At 42.3% G+C, this 22,506-nt stretch overlaps 1 protein-coding gene across 3 annotated transcripts in view; it reads left to right on the top strand.

Annotated features, from left to right (window-relative positions):
* GRM7 (glutamate metabotropic receptor 7) overlaps window positions 1-22,506 on the top strand; it is a 393,161-nt gene that overhangs the window by 145,423 nt on the left and 225,232 nt on the right. The gene's annotated exons all lie outside the window — the stretch shown is intronic.

A 22,506-nucleotide genomic window follows, 5' to 3' on the forward strand; every position in this document is an offset into this window, starting at 1 on the left:
TGCAGCACAACTTGAGAATCATGCACGGAACCTGCTTTGCCATAGCGAAATACATCATCTCAAAACAGAACACTCCAGATGGTAAGAAAATGAAAGCTAGTCTTCTGCTAGCTCAGATAAGCTGAGACATTTGGTGGATTTAAGAAACAGGTTGTTACGGAGGAAAGTGTACCCCGGTGAAAGGATTTTGCTGCCTCTGTTCAGGATAGACTTAAGGACTGGAGGAGACTAAATGAGCCAGTTGGATTAAAGTATCTGGATTTTACTTTTTCATCAGGAGAGATGTATAAATGCTGCCACCCCAAATATATAACTCCATGTTCTAGTTACAGAAATGTGAATACTTGCAGAAATAGTATGTCCACGTGTAAAGTGATGGTCACACTACACCTTGAATACATTGCTCAGTTTTTGTTACATTACCTTAACATACTTGCAATCAATATAGATCACTTGCAATCAATACTTGCAATCAATACAGAAAGTGAGACTAAACAGTTATCATTCAGAAGTATGGTATTCCTTTTGCAGACAAAGGAATGGGGGTAAGAATACTGAAGTAACTCAGAAGTATTTCGTGGGGTGGGGCAGGGCAGGGGTGAGGTCAGAGTTAGGGCTAATCCAGCACCTGCCTGACCTCATTTTCACCGTGCCCCATTACAGCATGCACATTTCTGCCAGGATACTCCTGTGGTCACTTAATACATGCTCACTTCCCTCAGATTTTTTTTCTTTTTTAATTTCTGACATTGTTCTTACATTGGCTATTTTCCAGTCATCTTGTACACAAGGCGATTTTCATGGGTTGGATGAATGCCATTGCTGTAATTTAGTTTGTGGATTAGCCTCCTCCTCCACTTTTTAACACAGTTCTTCTAATGTAATGTATAATGGGAAGCAAAGGTGGAATATTTAAGATGATGGCAACACAAATAGTGTGTTGGGTTCTCCAATTTTCTTATTCATTCATTCATTTGAACTTTATATATCACCCTCTTTATCAGTTATACTTAGTGGCAGTTTCAGTAGTGTCAACTTAAAATGTAATTAAGAGGATGCTGTATTAATGAGAATGCTCCTCAGCTAATATGGCAATACATAAAAAGCACTAATATGGGCCATTTGGCCAAAATACATGCTGAGTATTGTTCTGGAAAACTTGGTTTGGCTGCTGTTATCAACAGGCTGTATCATAAGCAGTGGGATTTTCAAGGCATTCCTAGGCAGGAAAGACTATCTGACATTGTTCTTACATTGGCCATTTCCCAGTCACTTGGTACACAAGGTGATTTCCACGGGTTGTGGCAAAAAGTCAGACCTGCCTGCCTCCAATGCTGCAGATCTACTGGTTCTTTGACTTAGTGTTGGATACCACTGAGCTAGGTGAACTATTGATCTAACACATCAAGTTTTTAGGTAAAATAAACTAAGTAAACTAAACAAATACGTGAAACTGCGTACAAATCTAAAATCTCATGGATTTTCTCATGGATTTCAGATAGATTTGCCCTCCTTTGAGATCTTCTTAACCTCCAATGAGATTTCCATCTAAAATAGGTCATGGAATAAATTTTCCATGATCTCAAGCAGCCACATGAAGTTTGTGTTTATCGCTGGATTAATTAACTAGTTCAGTGGCAGCAGCAACAACTGCATCTTTGCAGATTTCCTGCATTATCCATACGTCAAAGAGCATCTGTCTGATTAACGACACTCAAAGCTGTCATTGGGTAATTTAAAGCATCTTATTCTTGAGCATAATCCTTGTGAAAATGGCAGTGGTGGGGAAGCTGCACTTTCAAAAAGATCTCTTTAGAAGCAAGATACAATATGTTGATGTTTCAGAAGCTGCTGGTATTTACATGCATTTTCCTGGTTTGGACGCATATTAATGTAGCATTAAGGGGGGAATATTTGGGATTTAATATTGCAGGAACTGATGAAATTTATTTAACTATTTATTAGTTAAATTTATGTTCCCTGCTCCCCACCCCCGGACACCCAGGGCAGAAAACAATAATGAATTGAACAATTAAAAACTATTTCAATGTAGGTGTGTTTGAAGGAGCAGGGATAGCACATAAAGCCAAAATCACAAACAGGCAAAGCACACTCTCCCTACACCAGGCTTCCTCAACCTCGGCCCTCCAGATGTTTTTGGCCTACAACTCCCATGATTCCTAGGTAGCAGGACCAGTGGTCAGGGAAGATGGGAATTGTAGTTTCAAAACATCTGGAGGACCAAGGTTGAGGAAGCCTGCCCTATACCTTTGAATGCTCTCCCAAAGTAGGTTAAAAATGTCCTGGAAAACCTGGGCATATGGCAGCCCATATTGGAAATGTTGATTTGGGGGCAATTTGTGCCCGGATTTTCACTTTTTGAAATATGGCAACCATACATTGTGCAGAACGAATATAAATGCTAAGTATTATTAATATTATGCTGGACACGCCATATGATGATGCATGTCTTGCATCAAAACTGGTACAGTTCAAAAGTGATTTGCTGGAATACGTAGGAGATGCTGGCTGGCATCTAATTCTTTCTGATGCTCGGCTTTCATTGATGTACAAGAAGTCTTCTCATAAGTGATAAAATGTTTATTATCATCACCCTCAAATCTGTGCCAAATTACCTGTTATTCTGGGTTATTTCCCAGAGTGGCTGCCAAAGTGCTAAATTCTCAAGGCTTGCAACAGTAACTAGAGAACATTATTTTTCTGTAATTTTTTAGACACACTAGCAGAATCGGAAGACCGCGACTTGTCCTTTTGCAGTTCATAATTCTTCTTAAAGTGACTTTTATTATGGGCACTTCGAGTTAGTTTAGATTTGTCTTTGTGACAGTGGATGAAGATTTGAATTGCATTCTGCAGTCTGTGTGGTTTGTTTGGGGTTCTTTTTTAGCCCCCACCCCCCAATGATTAAAATGTTAACGGATAATTTGGATTTACTGATGCTGCTACTGGCCACAAATCTTAAACATCATATCTTTGATGAATTGGTTTTCTTAATTAGTAATTAGTGGGGTTAATTGCTGACTAAAAGGTTAAAAGGATGTGTGTGTATTAGGGAGGGAATGTTCAGTTAAGGATCAGACTGCAATAGCAATAAGGATAAGACCATTAAAAGTGAATTTCTTTTAACTTAGTGAGACTTACTTTGGGGCAAATTTACGTAAGATTACAAAGAGAAAGAGCCTCAGCTCAGTGGTACAGCAGCTATTTGTGCATGCAGATTGCTCCAGCACTACCTTAAATCCCCAGTAAAACTTTTAACTGTTGCAGGATCAGGTAACCAGAAGTCCCCTTCCCTCTTTAAATGGCAACATGTATTCTAATCATAGAGTCTTAAAATTGTAGAGTTGGAAGGGACCACGCGGGTTATCTAGTCCAACCCTCTGCAATGCAGGAATTCTTTTGCCCAACATGTGGTTCAAACCCATGATCCATGACCTCACATGAGGTTCCAGTACTTGCCCTGAGAGTTAGGATGGGCAAATACTGACATTGTTTTCATTTGCAGTTTCTTATTACAGCCCCATCAGAACCCTAGGCTAAAGCTGCAAATTTCTATGGAGACCTGCAAGGAAAGTAGCAATAAATAAGGGAGAATTATTCAGTTTTACCGCTCTAACTGCATATAAAATAACAATTACTTCGAACATTAGAGCTCTGAAGAACCCCTTGCCAGGAATCCCCAGTTTCCCTTATGCTGGTCCAACTGCATGTCCCTTTGAAAGCAATTTGAGCAACATAATGAAGGGTGGCATGTTTGGAACGTACCTAATTTCTAACTGATGATAAGGGCACCAGTTGATATAACACTGCTCAATTCCATAATGTTTGGATGAAAGCACCTCACAAAACAGTTTTACTTTTTAATCCATGTCAGCTTTCAAGCTGATCTGCTCAGAACGCCCCAGGAGTTAGCTTCTTGTACATGTACCTAGAGAATGGCTGTAGTCCTGGACTCCTCTCACCCTTGGCTAATTACATTGAATTGACATGCAACCCCATACCAAATTAAAGGCATTTCTTGTGCTGAGCAGAAACAGTAGCGGGGGTGGGGGGAGAGATGCAGTCTCATCACACCAAATCCATCCATCCATCATGTGCTAAAGGAACATACATAATGAAGAGATCCCTTGGGTAACGCCTTTAAAATAAATATCTCCACAGAGGGAGCCATTGGGTTTAAAAGCTGAAAATCATCATAAATGAGACAGGAGGTGGAAGTTTGGTAGACGGGCTAAACCTCGCTTAACGAGAGGCATAATTTATGCATCCTCAGTTTTCTCTATATTGAGTGATTCCCCACCCCCCCGTCCTGCTTGAGTACATTCTAATGGACTGTACTTCATTTCTCTCATGGGTTAAATATACTGCATAGCAGAGTATGAAATGTTAATGACAGAATCATTTTATGTACACTTTCAAATGCAGTTTGCAAAGTATATTTTACCCTCTTAATTGCTGAGATCTCTAGTCATTCATATTAGTGCTTTTTATGTATTGCCATATTAGCTGAGGAGCATTCTCATTAATACAGCATCCTCTTAATTACATTTTAAGTTGACACTACTGAAACTGCCACTAAGTATCATCACCAAAGTTTTCTCTCCACTTCCCATAAGAGAAGCAATATCGCAGATTTTGTCTTCTCAGTTGGCATGGTAAAGCTGGCCAGAAACATTTAATGAGATATTTGATTTTTGCTGGTGGTGCATTTAAAAATAGTAGCAATAACATTTATTCTTTTCCCCCCCTTTCAGATGAGTTTTATCAGTTTCATGAGAAATGTTAATGAGGGTACTTGCTTTGGAGGCTAATCGTAGCATGTTTTAATGTGTCTTTGACTGATAGTAGACCTTCTGGCGCACATTGCACACTTCTGGTGTGCTCCTTGTTACTAGAATTATTAGCAATGGTTTAAAGGTTTCCCCTCTCCCTTTACGAATGTTGATTTAATAAATGTTGCATAAGTTTAAGTCTCAAGGGTGTCTTCTGTCACAAATGCTGCATTGTAATACATAGTAGTAATTTATTATGTGGAGTTATGCTACCAGTAGTACTGTGCTACTAATAATTATTTCCCTTTTGGGCTTGGATGCTAGGTTCTTTTCTATGAAATAAATAGTGTTCCATTCAGAAAACAGGGCTTTCCCACCCCTTCCTTCCTTGTGCATTCCGCCCCCCCCCCAAATCTGTTTCTGGAGACTGTGGGATTCCTAGTTACCAGGGCCAGCCCAAGACATTTGGGCACTTGAGGGAGAACCCAAAATGGTGCCCCCTCCCCACAAGGGAAGAAGGGGTGAGGGAAGATCTACATCAGAAGCAAGGGGGGAAGGAAGATCAAGACTGGGAACAGTTGCCCTACTAGATGCTTCCTGAGTCTGTTGCCTCACCTGGCCACTTGGATGGGGCTGCCCTGAATAGAGATTGACATTGGGATCTGCTACCCAAGTGGATCCTGCCACCTGAGGCAGTCTCCTCACCTGGCCTCATGGGTGGGCCAGGCCTGCTAGTTACACTGTGGTGATATATTATAAGGGGATGCAGATGGAAGGAAAGGGTCACAGAAAATTCATGCTGTGTGTTACTGGAAGAGCTACTTAGGACTCCATTAGAAACGTGCGTGTATAGTATAATGGCCACAGCCCAACGTCCTGAAAATATCTACAGGAAGTCTTTGAGGAGTTAACAGGCTGCTCCGTGCAGGGGAGGATCATCAGGACGGTCTCCCATACCCTTCTTTCTGGAGAACGTGGCCATGACCTCCTCTTTGAATTCCCAAGATTAATGCAGAGCACCACAAGGCATCCACTCATCCATATACTATGGATTTCCACACTCTCTAGAGCTCCTCGACCCATTCCCACATCACATCTTTCAATGAGGGAGGAAGGAAGGAAGGAGATGCTGGTACTCAGTATTTGGCATGAGTCCCGTGGAGGTGTCATGGGGAGATGGTTTGTTTCTGAGGAAGAATGGCAGGAACTCAGATTGCTTCAGCTGGACCACCCGGGACAGAGTCTCAGTGTAATGGTGGGAAGTGTCGGCAGAACCCAAGGGAGGTCAGAGTCCAGGGACAGGGCTGGTACTGTGGGCGGTGGTGAGCTGGATCCTGGTGAGGGACCATGCAGCATAGCAGAGGAATGTTCTGCTCCAGTGACATTGGACACCTCTAATCAGAACCTCCTCCTATCAGCCGACAAGAGTGAATTGGATGTTGAGCTGGTGTCAACTCTGCTTCTACCTCCAAGGAAATGGAGATGCGAGCACTGGCATCAGAGGCAGATCCAGGGAAGCACGAGTGGTTTGGGGTGCTGCAGGGGGTGCCTCAACTATGATGTAGAATGGAAGGCAAGAGGGAGGGGCCACATTTTGGCTTCACACTGGGTGCCACTGAAATTCAAGACCCTAAGGTCCACCACTTGTGGCATAAACACACATAAACACATATCAACCCACCTGGAGGAATGCCCATTCTCTTGACTGGGCTCCACCCATTTGCCACACTAAGTGCTGTGACCGCCCTGTCCTTCAAAAGGAAGGTGCTACAGAATCAGTGCCTTAGCCATGTATCTAATTCTTTTGTACACATGCTGTACATTGTAATAGTGCCTGATTTAAGCATTAAAGTATTTGGCAGAAACCTGATCTGGAAGTCTGAATTCTTTGTTAGGCACTGAGGGCCAGAACTGTTGAATACTCCCCCTCTCTCTCTCTCTCTCTCTCTCTCTCTCTCTCTCTCTCTCGCACACACACACACACATCTCGCAAATGTAGTTTTTGAATTTCCTCCTGCTTTGTATAGTAATCTGAAAGCAACAAATGCTTGAGGTGCATTCCAGGGGATAGCAATGCTATTATGGTAATCTTACAGTGCATGCTGTGAAGAAGAATGAAAGAGTCAGTGGGAAAGGTGGACTCTGACCTAGGAACACTCAATAAGAGGGCTTATTTTGATGAGGGCTCGACCACCATTACAGAGTCTGAGCGACATTCTCATTGAAATCAAGAGGGAATCTTTAACTGGATTTTAACAGTACTTGCTGATAATGAGAGCCCTCAAGAGCTTCCTTCCTGTGATGATAAGAGAGGGGTTAGCTTTGTGGAAAATATTGTGCTAAGCCTCTCAGTTCCCTGAAGATGCACCTCCTTTTCTTTGAAAAAGCTCCATTTATGGAGGGCCAAGCAAAGAAAGAATAATAGAATCACAGGATCATAGAATTGTAGAGTTGGAAGGGACACCAATAGCTATCTAGTCCAAACCCCTGGCAACGCAGGAATCACAACAATTGCTCCCTCTGCTCCAGTTTCACAGCAGAGGCCAGAAGTGCCCCCCCCTTGAGTGCAGATCTAGAAGACTTCCTGGAGCACTCTGTGACCAGGAAGTGCCACAGAAAACAACCCAACCATTATTTTATTATAAACCCCAACCCAAGATGGACATTACCAGAGAGCTTCCTCTTGATGGCTTCTGGGGGAATGAAGCAGTAGATTTTGTGGGCAGGAAGAAGTTCGATTCCAGCCAGTGGTTGATGTGAAGCCAGACTCCACCCCACAGAGGCTGCAGAGGCTGGAAGGGAAGAAGAGAAGATGATGATGATGATGGGGAGGTATGTCTCGTGAACAGGGCACTTGCCAGAGCTGCTGTAGCGGCATGGGCAGCCAGTGCCAGGAGATGAAGGACTCTTTCCCCAGAAAGCATGTGTGTGCATGCATGCACGTGTGCACGTGTGTGTGTGTGTGTGCGCGCGCGCACACACACACACACACACACACACACACATGCTGCTCCAGGGGGCTGGTGGTTCCCCAGGCGCGCGCACACACACATGCTGCTCCAGGGGGCTGGTGGTTCCCCAGGCACAGCTGCCCTCCACTCTCAGCACTGCAGGGGTTTTCCCATCACCTAGGGCATCAGCATTCTGTTCTTACAGTGGCTAAACAGCTGCCTGTGGGAAACCAGCAAACAGAACCTGAGCACAAGAGCTTTGTCTCCTCCTGTGCTTCCCAGCGACTGAGACTTAGAAGCATTGCTGCTTCAACCTAGCCATTCTGACAGTAGCCACCGACAGTCTTTTCCTCCTTCATGAATTTGTCCATTCCTCTTTTAAAGCCATCAAAGTTAGTGGCCGTGATTGGTTCCTGTTTGGAGTGCGTTCCATAGTTAAACTATACGCTGTACTTTCTGGATCACTCAACAATCAGCTTCCTTGGATATCCATGAGTTCCAGTGTTTGGAGGGAGAAAAAACTTTTCTCTGTGTTTGTGCTTATCTGACAGACAACTTTGATGTCCACACATATTTTACTTAGTAGACCTTTTATATTCCCTACATGAGTTTTGTCCCCCCCCTTAATTTCCATAATCCTTATGCTTAATACCATTTTAATTAGCAAGTTTTACAATGCATCTATCTTTCTTTTCTCCTTTCCACTGATGAGTCTAACCTGAGCAATGTTGTTTCGATTCTTTTGCCTCCTTCACTACCTTTACGGATAATCTGAACCTTGCTTTGTTTCTGCAGTCTTCATTCAGGCAATTAGTTTAATGAATGTTTCCCCCGAACAAAGACATCTCAAGCAAACAAGTTGTTCCTCACTTCAAAGTGAAGAAGACCCACTCCACAACGCATTACCTGCATGACATAACAGCAGCTGGGGATAGTCTCTTCCCGAATGTGTAATACCACTACCTGAGTCTTCTGCTTGCTATGGATAATTTCCATACCAGCTGTCACCAGGAAGTTGATGAATGCAGATGCTATATGTCAGCATGCTTGCAGACAGTCTGTGAAGTAGAGACCATTTTCAGTTTCCTTTAAGTGTTGCATAGTCCAGCCCAGTGTTTACCAAACTTGGGTCTCTCTGTTTTTGGACTACAATTCCCATCACCCCTGACCACCGGTCTTGCTAGCTAGGGATAATGGGAGTTGTAGTTCAAAAACAGCTGGAGACCCAACACTGGTCCAGATCTAAATCTGACAGGATTTTGGCACTTTTCCTTTCTGCTGGTGCAGAAAATGGAAGCAAATATTTGATCTGATGAACCACAACGGTAGGTGGGTGGGTTTAGCCTGGGGAGAGTGGAATTGCATTTATCCCAAACTTCGTACAGTATCTGATGATATAATGAGATTGGGGGAAATGCAATATGTGTCTTCACTTCGACGTCATCCACATTTCCGCTTGCCCTGTGCTTACTAGACACAGGTTCCAGAGGTTTTTCGTTTGGCCTGCTGCTTTCCTCAGGAAAACCCAATGTTTACCACTGAATCAAAACAAATGTCTGTCCAGAGAAAACCCAACTTATGTTTGTTCCCATTCAGCAGCAAACAGTGAGTTTCCATGGAGGAGAGCGACGGAACAACTGAAACCTAAGTTGATAGCTGCATCGTATTTGTGTAAATGATACAGTTATAATCTCAGGAGCCACTTTGTTCACTCCTGAACTCTGCTTTTGGCACACTGTGTACTATACATGAGGCACTGCATTCTTTTGTCTGGCCTGAATCTACTGGCAATCAATTTAATTTCACCTAATTTTTGAGAAGCTTTCTTATGGTTTGTGGGGAATAAGAGTTGCTCCCAATTACCTAAGACTCCAGTAAATACCACAGAATTCAATGATGCTTATTTCTAGGTATGTTTGGTCAGGGTCCTGCTGGTTTGCTACTATTTAAAAAGGCCCTGGCCTGAAAGCAAGATAAATGTAACAGATCAGCCTTCCCAACCTGGTGCCCTTCAGACATTGTTCACCTACAACTCCCAACAGCCCTAGCCAACATGGCCAATGGCCAGGGATAATGACAGTTGTAGTCAAAAAATCAGGATAGACACAGTTTGGGGAAGGTTATAATAGAAGAACAAGGAATGACAATGCAGCTTGTACATTTGAGTTCCAATTATGTAGTAAATAGTAGCACATTATTAGTAATAATAATACTTTTTGAGATGTGTTTGCATAGTATTGGCCATAATCTGAATTTTCTTGACAGACAAGATGAAAAACACTTAATTGTTCAGTTTTCTTAAAGCTAGTTTTATATTAAGAAAATAGAAAGTCTAGACAGAGCGTCTAAACAAATTTAATAGCTAATTAAATTTACATTGTTGGCATTTCTGAGCTACTTGGATGGTTGCTAAGCAATTGCCTTTTCATTTTTTAACATTATTGTCATAATTTGGTGATTAATTTGATTGTTGTTTAAGTACTGTTTTCTGTCTGTTGTATAAATTCCCCATTTTTGTTTTGAAGAAGAGAACAACCAAAAGAAAAGAAAAAACCCCTCAGTGCCAACACCTGGCAATCTGTATTCATTATCCGAAGGAAGCATCATAGTGATCTCACTACCAGCATTTTTTAAATTGAAATCAACAGATGTTGCAGGCCAATAAGTTCCTGATTTACTGATGGTTACTACTAATGGTACAAATCTCTTGGTAAATTGGGTTTGATGGAGTGTGGCAAGAACTGCTTCACCATGAATATATTTAATATGTGATGACCCACCCAGTCCTAAAGAAGCCAACTTGCTAAACCTTTGTCAATAAGAGTAAGCGCCTTTGACCTCATGTGTTGCCCAAATATTATACTTAAATGCACTGAATGGCTATGACTAGCCATGTAGGTCCTCCAATTTCCAAAGAGATCAGTAATGAACCTTCATAGGATTTATCCTATGCCACTACCCCATTCCTTCTCAGCCCATGCTTGAATCAAAATTTCACCAAGGACCAAATATTTTACAACTAGATACAAGGAGTTTCAGATCAAATATTTAGCCCTCCATCCTTTCCCATCTCTCTAATATGCCCTGCTGGTGGTTGGGAAACAGCGGTACTTGGTGTGAGCACAGTAAGGTTTGGGATTTAAAAGAAATGCATCCTACCTATTTCCAGGTATAGGATGTGTTGGACACTTTTTCGTACCTGTGATAGTTTAATCCTTTCAAGCCAAATCTCCTTTCTTGTGTTATAATCATTGAAACCTGAGGACTTAAAAATAACTTGTCCTGTAGAAGCCTCCACCCACTCCTCCCATGTCCTGGCTCAGCTGAAACTGGTCTCAGGCTGGCACCACTGCAAAAGTGCTTCTGCATGGACCCCTTTCAGAGCCGGACAAGGGGAAAATGTTGGTAATATGTCCTCAAATACCAGTTAGCTTGTCCAAGTTCTCTTATTCAGGAAATTAAAGATAGTGAATATGTGCTTCATCAAGATCTCATCAGTTTAATAAGATAGCATGCTGTACATGTCTATCAGAAGGAAGTTCCTTTGATTTTACAGAAAGTTGTTGCCAGATGTGGCTATAAGTTTGCAGCCAAATGGAGGTTTAATGAACAGTATGCAAACAGTCTCAAAGAACATAATAAATAAATTCTCAGTGATGGAGTTGCTTTAAACAAATGTCTTTTGGGGTGGGGGTGGATCTCCACAACAAGCACTTAAAAAGGAGTCATTATTGGTTTCCTTACAATTTGATAGCCTATTGTACCAGCGTTCCGGAATACACACTAAAAAGCAATTAACACTTCTGAGTGCTTTGCAAAATTTTATTAGTTCGGTGCCTCTTGAGGTTCTTTCACATAATGCTGTTGCACTGAAGATCTCTTTGATGCGGCATTCCTTTCCTTTGCCGGTTCCACTATAATAAAGTGATACAGCTATGGCTGCAGTAAATCCAGAAATTTCTTTTCAGTGCTCCTACATATGAATAATATATAAAAATCCATTAATTGCAACCAACTTTTCACTTTATAAGATATTATGTAGTCAGGCCACATTGGCTTGGAACAGGCCAGTTCACATCAGCAGATGATATACTTACCAGGAAGCAGTGCTTGATACGAATGATTCCACCCCAGCCCCTCTCCATGCTGGTTTTCTCTTTCTGGTTTTGCTTTTTAAAAACACAGCAGAGCATTTCTAAAATGGCATCCCCACCCCTGCAGTCTGATGTATCACACTCCATGGTACTATAACACCACTCTGTCAACCGATTCCAATCTATAGATCAAGTCTTAGGAGATGATTGTCTCTTAAGTGTTCTTCACATGCTGCACATTCCTTTGAATGTTCTGTCACCTCATCCTAGAAATGACTAATTAATGTTACTGTATTGGGCTGCTCACCGGGTGGGGTGGAGCTGCTACCCTTGCTTCCTGGTTGATGATCACTGTTGCTTGCTGAGACGGAGGGGTGACGCAGCAGGGAGGTAGGCACAGTGCAAACACACCAGCAGGAGAGCTGAATTGGCTCCAGTGGTGCATGTGCATCACAGCGTTGCCCCCTCCGCTTCCTGGTAACCCCCAGCAGGCCACCAGCTGGGAAGCTAGCAAATCAGCTCTGTCCCCCACCCAGCGAGCAGCCTCTGATATTCAGGCTACTTCACACTTTTTGTATTTTAGGTGCCCATCTAAGATGTCAAATGGCATGTAAGGATTTCTGTTTATCCCTGGCAAAAATTTGTATGCCATGGCAGATGTAGGTTTGCAATGTATGATACATGAAATGGCTGGAGGACACAGTGATGTGAAGGACTCTCTCGAAGTTCCTACGTCTATTCAACTAGGAGGCTGCTTTTCAGACTCGACCTGAAAAGCAATTTCTGGTAGACTGTCACTCCCTCTTCACCTTTGGCATCACTTTTTACCTTGAAAAGTGCCACTTCTCCCTCTGGCATGACACCTTTGCTAGAAGGTCTTAGAAGATGGAGGAAACAGGAAGGGCAGCTAGAGGTAGAAATTAAAAGACCTTTGAGTTGCTTTGTTCTCCCTCCCTGCCAAGGCACCTTGTTTTTGTTCCCCAGAGCAGCAGCGAGCAGGACAGCAACCTCCCATCCCAGTGTTGCTGTGTTCTTGCTTCCCATCAAGTCCCTGGTGTAGGTCATATGCCCCCTTTCCGCTGAGTGTATGTGTCTGCCTGCCTGCCTGCCTGCCTGCAGTGTTTCTGCACTGATGTATAAGGAATTATTTTCATTTTCATTTACAGTGGTACCTCAGGTTACGAACTTAATTCATTCCGGAGGTCCGTTCTTAACCTGAAACTGTTCTTAACCTGAGGTACCACTTTAGCTAATGGGGCCTCCTGCTGCCGACGCAAGCGATTTCTGTTCTCATCCTGAGGTAAAGTTCTCAACCCAAGATACTACTTCCGGGTTAGCGGAGTTTGTAACTCGAAGTGTTTGTAACCTGAAGCATTTGTAACCCGAGGTACAACTGTATACCAGGACTGACTAACTCATAACCCACAGACCCTTTCTAGTCCCCCTCCCACTGCTCACATTTTTTTTGTGTGGCACCCAACCCCAATCCAAAATTTGGCATTTCAAAAGATCACTTTTTAAAGAAACATTATTGACAACTCCAATGGGTCCTGTCACCATGATTCTGTAATGCCAAAATATTTATTATTTGGGGGCCCCATTTTTTGTTCTATTTTGATTTTTAAACACACACACACACAAGTAATTCTTTCAACATTATTATTCAGAATTATTTCCAACTTCGTCTAGTATCTTCCGACACAAAAATACTTCTTCCTGCAGCACAAAGTTAAGCTATGGCTCTTGTTCTGACAGGAGACAGTGATGGCCTGGGTGGCTTTACAAGAGGATTATACAAATTCATGGGGGAGAGGGCTATTGATGGCTACTAGACATGATGTCTGTGCTTTTCCTCCATGGTTGAAGGCAGCAATGCTTCTTAATACCGGTTGCTGGAAACCACAGAAAGGGAGAGCGCTGTTGTGCTTAAGTTTTGCTTAAAGGTTTTCCACAGGCTGGCCACTGTGAGAACAGGATGCTGGATTAGATAGGCCAGTGTTCTGATCCAACAGGCTCTTCTTGTGTCCTTAAAAGTAGGGTGTGTAAGAGTGCAACCTAAAAGGTTGCAACAGCACACAAAACATAGGTATTACTTCAATGCATTTCCCACTCCTTTGAAAAAAAGAAGAAGTAATATTTATATTACTATATATATATTGAGGGGGGAACTTAATATAGTTACTGTAGCATTGAGGAAGAAGGTAAGTCATGATAAAATATATATTGAAAGAAGAATGAACATGACTAACTGGGCTATGAACCATCTCTGTGATTGCTTATTGGTTAGATTTCATTATGTGCTGAGTTAAGGGACAAGAACATCAGCAGGGAATTAATCTAGTAAAAAGCCCAGTTGACAGCTCAAAGTATGCAAATAATACCATCACGCTGAAGAAAGGCAGCAAGAGAAAAAGAGAAAATAAATGCTAGATCAAAAGTGGGGGGGGGGGGGAGATTGAAAGGAAAGATGTAGAATCCCAAGTATTCAGAGGCTCGATGTATGACAATGACATGATCAGAAAGATCCACATTATTTTAACAAAGATCCATATTTAGAGCAGCCTCAAAAGAACATCTTCTGAGAAGCTAAAGCACCACGTGTGAGAAGAACTAATTACCCTCTTGGCATTTCATATCCTGTGATCCAATGTACAGACATTGAGTAGAAATCGGTATTGACAAAGTCTACATGAGATGCATCTCAAGTACACAATTAGCTCCTGGGTTAAAGAGACTAAAGGGAACAGCATCAGGCATAATAATAATAATAATAATAATAATAATAATAATAGACAATTGGTGGCCCTGTCACAACATTTTCTCGCCCACTCTACTTTTTATTTTAACCAAAGCAAATTCTAAAATGACTTAATTAATCAGTGCTAAGTTCAATATTATATTAGTAGTAGTAGCAGTAGTATCATGGTCAATAAATCTGTCACCTCCACCGGCAGCTAAACTAGTACAAACATTCATCCTGTATCATATTCAAGCTACCAGAGCAATGTACCATCACTACCCCTTACACTGAGCTGAGATGGCCAGGTTAGATTGTGTAGTGGCATCCAGCCAGCCAGCATTTGTGACTGCACCAAACTCCCAGTGTTCATTGAACATGCAGATTGGTGGAAGGTCTGCTGGCAGCTCCCTTTCTGGCAGGTCCCAGTGGAAAACCCCAAAACAGGACATTCCAAAGGCAAGGAGAGGTTGAGCTGGCCTAGGATCCACTGGATCTTGAGCTTGCCCCATTGCCATCATGTGACTGCATCTGGACTGTGGATGCATGAGCAGTTCTGCCACTTCACAATGCCCCACTAACTGGTGTGGTGGTTTGGTTGCACCCCATATAATGCATTTCAAACCAATTCACAAAAGCATAGAATTCATGCCAAACCCAACAAAATTCATCTTTTTTCCTTTGATGTATTTCACTATAGGGTCCCAAATATTCTGTTATCTCATTGTCTAATATTCAGATGTACTTAAGAGATCATGTGCTCTGAGTCACAAAGTAAATACCGTGGCAGAATGCAGCAAAAGACAAGCACTTTGAGGTCCCTTTGATTTATGTGGATGAGTTAAACATGTACTTAGATTTCTGTCATTTCAATCAATAGGAATTAAGCCTGCTTTACTTTGGTTGCATTACGCCTTGTGTATTTTGCATTTGGTTACTTGGAAAAAAGGAAAAACCTTTTTTTCAGTAAGGTTATATAATATAATAATTAAACAGGGTTTTGTGATAAATTGAGTAGGGTTATATAAAAAGTGCCCGCTCAACTTCTGTGGGAAAAACTGGAGCACAAAATTACAGCTACTCCTCTCTACCATGAATCCACTTGTGTGCACCTCTCTACCTTTGGGACCAAACAAGTGGAAGTGATAGTGGCCTCGCCTTCTTCTCCATGATTCTGTCAAAAGAGTAAAGAGACACACCCAGCATCTTGACACTCTGGAATCTCCTTCTGTTTGGGCTCATAGAAGATCAGGTACAACTCCCACCATCCATGGCAGACAATGCCAATGGGATGTTTTACTTTAAGTCCTGCTATCCCAAGCAGAAGGAGATGCCACAGTGCCAAAAAGGTGGTTGTGCTAATGAACAACAACAGAGTGAGGTGCAGGCAAGATGGATCTTTTTTATTTAAGGTACTACAGTGTTGATGTTGCCTGTCTGGCCCCTAAGGCAGTGGCAAACCCTGGGGTCTCAGATTTCAGCAGCATCAAAATTTGGTGTCCCCACCTCTTGAGTTCCATTCTACATCATAGTTGTGGCACTCCTTGCAGCACCCCTGAGGCTCCAAGCCCAGTGTGAGTGAACCGATCGCTCTCCCCAAATCCACCTCTGCATAAGGTCAGCAGGAGGGAGGAATCAGTTGAAGGATGGATAGGCAAGCAAAGAGAGAACACGATGAAAGGAGGAATTTGTCAACACCGTTGGCCCCTTTGACTCCAAAAAAAAAAAAAGAAAGAAAGATAAGGCTTACTAAGTGACAACCTTCATGTAATTTACACTTGAACAAAGCTGCTGTTCTTAGGTATCCTGCATCTGGATACATGGAAATCCAAATTTACAGTAGCCAACCAACTTGTTCCAACAGGATTTCCACTTGTGCAAAGGAACTTCAGCTCCTCTCCTCCTCTCCAGGCATTTCCCCTAAATCTGTTTGGGGTCCCCCACCCCCGCAACCTTCTAGAGCACATTTGGGATTGGTGTGGGGTGCACAAGGGGGAGAAGAGGGGGAGAGTTCCATTGTACATGTGAAAATCCCCAAGCTGATGGAACAAGTTAGTTGGATACCATCCAATATCCGAGAGGGCAAGAGACAAACCTGAGTTGGCTTCTTTGTATCATTCCAAGGAGCATTTAGACCATTGACCAAATGTGACCCTCCAGGTCTGACTAGCCCACCTCAGGGCTTTTCCTAGGTCATGGCTTCCTTCCCATGCTTTACTAGCCCTGCTGTACACCGTTCTTGGGAGCTTTTGTGTGGCTGGAATGTGTCCTTGAACTGTGCTCATCTCTCTTGCTTGGCTGGATGTAGAGAAGTGTTGTGTGTTATGTGGTGTGTGTGTGTGTGTGTGTGTGTGTTAAGAAGCTACCCTACAGGGTTGGGGCTGAAGCAGGGTCACCTTTGGCTTTTGTGCAGCTGGAACATAACCTACTGTACAAAGGTCAGAGTCATGCCTATTGTTCCTTTCACTTTGCTTCTGGCTCTGCCCACCAGTGGCAAGTCGCCCCCAGAAGGTTGCTTCTTAAGGAATATGACCCTCTGACTGGAAACTCTGATCCATCCCTGGATTAGAGAGAACAGCCAGTCATGGGTGAGATAATGAATGAAGAAGATTCTTTAATCAATTCAGGGTTTCTAATTCAAGCTAGTTTGCTGAACAAATCAAGAAAAAAACATGAGTAAGAGATCAGAAAGAGAAACCAAACAGTAATTTTCTAACTCTTCCTATATCTTTGATATTTCTTAAAATCACTAGGTCAGATCAGTGATTTACATGAAGAAACATTATCCTTATTGCTTGCAGAGGGATGCAAAGGACTCACTGAAACTGGAGTGAACAGAGTTGCCCCAGGCAATGAAGACAAGGACCTGCTCCAGTTATCCACTTTCACAATGCATTGCAGGTCTGTGATTGATAGGGGAAGAGCCAGCATCCAATCAAATTGGATCCTGGGGCTTGGCAGATACAGTGTGCAGCTAGATGTCAACCTTCCCCCATGACATTAGCTTTAGGAGGTGTAAATTGGGTAGGGTCTCCCCTTTTGCTCTTGCCAGGTAGTTTTAACAAAGGGTAGAATATCCTTGTGTGCCTGTGTGTGTTGTTCACAAAAGCTTTGGCTTTCATAACAGGGGAACACTGAAAGGAACCACCTGTGCTCTGCACACAGCTGCCCTGTGTAGTCAGTCTCCAAGACTGCAGCTTAGAGCTTCTCCCTTGGCAGCCAACTATGTTTGCTACATAAGAGCCCTGCTGGATCAGACCAAAGGCCCATCTAGTCCAACACTGCGTTCTTACAGTGGCTATCCAGGAGTTGACAGCTTCCAACTTGATCCTAGCCACTGAGTGCCATGCTGCCACATTGCAGCTAGTAGCTATTGATAGCCTCATGCACCATTGATTCTTCTAATTGTCTTTTAAAGTTGGTGGCCATCAAGACATCTTGTGGAAGTGAATAACATAGCGTAACTATGCATCTTATGAATAAGTACTTTCTTTTGTCTGTCTTGAATATTCCAGTTTCTTGATTGCCTCTTTCTACCTATACTAGGCACTGGGCCCTTCCAGGTGCAAAGGTTTATAAAAGACTTCCTGGGACTTTCTCTGGGCAGCAGCTGTCTTCCTGGCTCTAGCATTTGATTTCTGGGTTTGCTCCTTGTCTCTGACTCCTGTCTTGACACCCAAGGTCTATGTCCTTGTTCCCAGCTCCATGCTGAAAACTGCCTGCAGCTCTGCCCTCAAAAAGTGTAATAAACCTGAATATTAGGATTTTTAACCTGAGTCTATGTATATTTTGAAGAGAAGTTCAAAATGTACATACAACACCCACACAACCCTTGAGAATTGTATTATCCTAACGGAAGCCTCTTTTTATTTTCCTTCAAAATTATTCAACTATTTTGAGGAATGTTTTCCAGACTGAGTTCAGATTTCAGACAATGCTATTTTGAGATATGCACAAACTCTCTATGAAATTGTACTAGTTTCAATGAAACTCCCTTAGGTGCTCTTAAAACTATTTCTACGGGTTGTTGTTGTTAGTTACCCCAGCCCTCTGTTCAAGCTCTAAATACATGGTGTATTTCACTTTAGGTGAAATTTTGGTAGCAATTGAAGAAGTACAAAACTTCATATCCATGCAATAGTTGTGAACATTTCATGGAAGTGTATACTGCAAGTTCTCAGCCAGGTGGAATCATCAATTCCATTGTGTCTACGCACCAGAAATTTTGGAGAAGCACAGACTGTGCAATTGAAAGTGTTGTGTGCTTGATTTCTTTTTAAAAAGAACATGATATGATGAGAAAAGTGATGCAGAGGAATGGAGTGTCTGTGGATGTTAAAGGCAGCAAGTTGAGTAGAAACTTATTATCATGCTGCCTTAACCAATTTGTTTGGTCTGTGACAAATTCAGAAACAGGCTGCTGAGAGAGGAACTATACTATCAGCAAATGTATGTGCCCACTTCTTCAAAAGTTAATATTTGATAGCCTAACAAACACGTAGACCACACTCAGTCAGGGATGACATCTGATGCCCTTTCTAAAACAGATACAGTGGTACCTCGGGTTAAGTACTTAATTCCTTCCAGAGGTCCGTTCTTATCCTGAAACTGTTCTTAACCTGAAGCACCACTTTAGCTAATGGGGCCTCCCGCTGCTGCTGCGCCGCTGCTGCACGATTTCTGTTCTCATCCTGAAGCAAAGTTCTTAACCCAAGGTACTATTTCTGGGTTAGCGGAGTCTGTAACCTGAAGCGTATGTAACCTGAAATGTATGTAACCCGAGGTACCACTGTATCCTTATTTAAAAGACAAAGACTCATCACTCTTTTCAGATGTCTAATTTGTATGCAGCAGTGCTTGGAGGTGGTGATGGGCTGCAACTGAATCTTCAAGAGGCAGAGGTGTTAAGTGTCCCAAGTTTCCATGTCCAGGAGCTGGGGAGATGGCCTGCCTTGGATGGGATTGCACTCCCCTGCAAGGAGCAAGTTTGCAGCGTGGGGTATCCTTGGAGCTCAACGTGGCATGCATGGTTCTCCCTCTTGCCCATTTAATCCCCACAACAATGTGAGGTTGGTTAGGCTGACAGGCAGTGACTGGCCCAGGGTCACCCAGTGAGCTTCATGGCTGACTGGGGCATTGAAAGAACTAATCTATTTAACAACCACTACCATGCCCTAAACACCGTGCCCAGTGCGGAAATGGAGAAAGACCAAATTTTTGAAGTGACCACCTTATGAGAGGTGGAGGGTGGGAGGATACAATGTCTAAAAGAGGGGAAAGTGAGCTCTGGCCCCCACCCCTTCCCTTGCCACCATCATTGTGCTGAGCAAGGGGTGCCTATACGCTCTCAAACAGGATGATAGCCATAGCTGAGCTTTAAACATCCCACTACTGGGATTGGGAGCAGAGTGGGAAATCTGTCTAGTAAACCATGGTTTGGAGTGATATTGCCCATTGCAGCAAAGTTACCAAGGCTGTCTTATCATGTGTTAGGATATGTCTTGCAGCAGTATCCCTTGGACTGCCAGCATGGGATTCATTTGCAACAATATCCAGAACCTGCCCAGAATCACATCTTTTACTGTAATTCTATTCAGACTGCTCTTTGAAATGCTTATGAATGCATTTTTTAAAATAAAGCCTTGCAAGGATTGTACATTCACATAAAATTGTTCTCAGTATCTTTTACAAAATTAATGAATCACTATAATATTTCTGCAAATAATAGCAATATTATTTTTTTGGCACAGCTGAAAATAACAGTAGGTCATTAGTGGGTTGCTATTGTGATGCTGCAGGCTCTAGTATATATCATTTTCATGCCTGCTTGAGAGTGTGGAGATTGAAAGTCTAGGGACAAAACCTGACAAAAGGTGTGGAGAGTGTTCATGGACTAGTGAAAAAGGAGCAGGAAATAAGCTTTCCCTGATTTCTGGAATTTGTGACCTCAAGATTCTACTAGTGCTATGCTCTATGTGAAGTGGATTTTGAATTGTCAGAGACCTCAACTAGTGTAAAATGCATGAATATCTGAATCGAGGAGAGGCCATGTTTGTGTGATAAAATATATGGTATGAAAGCATAAAGTCGCTGGTACTAGTACTTTCAGTTAGCAGGTTAGATAGCAGGGTTGGAACTGCATACTTTGTTTTCTGCAGCCTTGCAGTTCCACTGGCAATCAGATCAGACAGTGTTGGGCTAGATGTACCCATAGTCTTGAACATTCAGCAACATTTTTCATTCCCTTAGTAATCCGTGTAAGGCTGCAATCCTGCACATTTTGGAGTAAGTCCTATTATATTCTGGAGCAAATTTCTAAGGGCACCTACTAACAGCTGGGCAGCCACCCAGAGTAAGTGGCATGCCTGGTTGAACTGCAGGCTACAATACATCTATGTCATATACGTGGCATTTTGATGTAAGACATTCATTCTCTGGCGACACTGGTTCCCCAAAAACGCTTGTTCAAAAATAACCATATAACCCCAGTCTTTCTGGATGTGCAGTACTAAATATGAAAACAAATAAAACACACACCAAAAAACAGCTATGCTATGAATATCTTGTCTTTCAACTGAATATTTTCCCTAGAAAAAAGTACATCCATTTAAATGCAAGACACTATATCAGCAATGTTGCATAATTTCATGACATTATTTACCCTGACATTAATTTATTTTTTTGCTCATTCAGTTGCACATCTAGAAGGGGATACCAGAAGTTCACTGGGAGATGCACGTTTGTTTGGTTTCTTAATTGTGACATGGCTGCTATGTTTCTGAAACAAAACAAAACAAAAAAGGATTTGGCTTCTGGTGCCCCCAGTTAGCTATGATTTTATAATGGCAGCTGAATATTTGTTTATCCTCGTGCCTCTTTGGCATTTCATGTATGATAAATATGTTCATCCTTTGCTTTCTACTGGGAAATGTTCTTTAGGCTAGGAATTTGTCCTCATGATTGTGTATTAGAATGAGCAGAAGGCTTCTATGCTGCTCAACATCTCTCAGTGGAGTTAAGATTTGATGCTTTGCCGATTACTTGTATTGCGTCCAAAGGCAAGTGATGGAACTGTTCCATGTCACTCAGCACATAGTCCGTACAGTGCTCCTGCTGCTTTAACTTTTGTGATAGTTCCCTTAGAAACTGCTTTTTGAAGTTCAAGGGGAGCACAATGAGCTAATATGGTAGGGGGCTTATTGGTTTTGTTTTGTTATGTATTTTGTACTTTTATGCTGTGAACCACCCTGTGATCTTGAGATGGAGGAATAATAATAATAATAATAATAATAATAATAATAATAATAATAATAATAATTGAGAAGGTGGTGGGTCTTCTGATTCCATTAAACGTCCCATACCGTTGCTCCAATATTATGAGCTTTAGGCAGAGTTAGCACAATTCTATTGATTTTTGGCTCATTTGTTTGTTTTCTCATTGTAAGAGAATTGATAACTCCGGTGTTGGAGTGTCACAAATCTTGGGGAAATGGCTCGAAGGTGTCAGCCACTTTTTAGCCATGTGTGCTGTTTGAGCGATTTGCAGTCCTGCCAGCGGAAATCATCCCAGCGTTTTTGCACTTTTAATGTGCCAGAGGTAATCCAGCTAAGCTGTAGGCATTCTCCATATTCCTTGTAGACAGTGATTTAAAAGCATTGGAACAGAAAGCAAATTCCCAGGTGTTACTAAAGTGCTAGACAGATGAAACTGCCTTTATACCAATTATTAAGATGCTGGGAAGAATGAAAATAAGGTAGTAAGACTCTGAAGACTCCTGTTGCTTGATACTCAGGCTGGTGGTTGTTGTTGTGGTGTTGTTAAATTTATTATCTTCCTTTCACCAGCAAGTCTCAGGGTGGTTTATAACAGTTTAAAATTCAGTATTAAAACCAGTTAAGTTACACTCACAGGAAAAGGATGGGTCCTGAAA

Source organism: Podarcis filfolensis, assembly GCF_964270895.1.
Source record: "Podarcis filfolensis genome assembly, chromosome: 2".
NCBI lineage: Eukaryota > Metazoa > Chordata > Lepidosauria > Squamata > Lacertidae > Podarcis > Podarcis filfolensis.